This window comes from Nuphar pumila, chromosome 8 (assembly GCF_984573655.1).
Source record: "Nuphar pumila chromosome 8, dmNupPumi1.hap1.1, whole genome shotgun sequence".
NCBI lineage: Eukaryota > Viridiplantae > Streptophyta > Magnoliopsida > Nymphaeales > Nymphaeaceae > Nuphar > Nuphar pumila.
The window spans coordinates 21000080-21001501 of NC_143256.1; the positions used below are offsets into that span (position 1 = coordinate 21000080).

At 42.1% G+C, this 1422-nt stretch overlaps 1 pseudogene; it reads right to left on the reverse strand.

The window, feature by feature from the left end:
- Window positions 1-778: 778 nt before the first annotated feature.
- Window positions 779-1192, reverse strand: LOC149829752 (auxin-responsive protein SAUR36 pseudogene; annotated as a pseudogene).
- Between the last annotated feature and the right edge of the window lie 230 nt (window positions 1193-1422).

Here is a 1422-nt window from a genome sequence, read left to right on the forward strand (position 1 = left end):
GGAATCGAATGCAGTGAGGAGGAGGAGGCATCCAACAGGGAAATAACTCCTTGAACGGGAAAAGGCCCAGGCTGGGATATGCATTAGAGGAAAAAATCCTTTGAAACTGGACCGGGGAGAAATGAATAACTTGATCAAGGTTGGGGTTGTCTTTCATCTTGGAGGACAAGAAATCCGACGATAAGACCTTGGCTTCGTCCTTCACATTGAATGGAACCAGAGAACAGAGAGGAGGAAACTGCCCAAGAGATGGAGTAACAAAATCTTGGAGGCGTCGGTTGGAAGCCTGGATATCATCCAAGAGGGGATCAAACCCCGACGCAGCAGTCGAAGTCAATCAGCAGCAAAAACTGCTGGCACAAGGCCGACTATGAAGGATACAAGGAGGCAAGAGCGGTACAGGGCAACTGAATTTGATTTTTTTTGCATCTTAGTCAATGACTGAGCGATCAACGGTACATTTTCACTCAAACAAGAAAGAGTGTGGTCCAATAAAAAAACATTCACATCCGAAATCATAAACACTATTAAGATTTCAACTCTGATACCGAATTGATACAAATTGGGAGAGTCTGATTTATGAAAAAAACTAACCAACTATGAGATTATCCTCATTGGTAATAACCAAATTTTACACTTTGCCAGTTTTTTCTTTAGTTTACTTGTGATTTAGACTGAGAAAAATACTGCGAATAGGAATTTTCTTGACCAAAAAGTTGGAATTACTCTGAAAATTTCCATATATACATGTGTATGTCGTAGACAATATCTACTTCGTTCAAAATCCAAGAAGGGGCATGTGATGGTGGGCGTGGCTCTGAGGCAACTCCAAGGATGATAGGCATCTACTGTTACTTAAAGACACCACCAATGCATTCTCAATCTGCCTGGACAGGTCTCTTTGCACAAGTGACATGACGTAGTCGATGATTGTAGAGCCACAAGGGAATGTAATTGCACCATCAATGTTCAATCCAAACTCTTCCTCGGCCATCTTCAATAACTCCTGGAAGATGGGTCTTTGGAGGTAAGCCAAGGGAACAATGTACCTTTTGCCATCAGCGGCATAAGCCACAAAGTGGCCCTTCTCTGCAATTTCTGCCACTTTTCTTCTGGTGTTGCTCCTGTTCAAACCACCGAGTGTGATTCTTCTTCTCCCTATAGCAGCCATCTTCTGCCACTTCTTGGCCATCTCTACTAGCTTCTTTGTACAAATATTCTTGCAGGTTGATGATGAAGATGAAGAATGTGGTTGTCAGTTTATCGGAAGAAAGGCAAAGTACTTTAGAATGTAGCTGAGCTTGAGTTGTGAGTATTAATATCTGCTTGTGCATGTATATATATACAAAGAAGGCAGGGAATGAAATTGGGTTGTGTTAATTTTCATGGAAGGCAAGTGGGATGTGAGAAGCAAGTGATGCG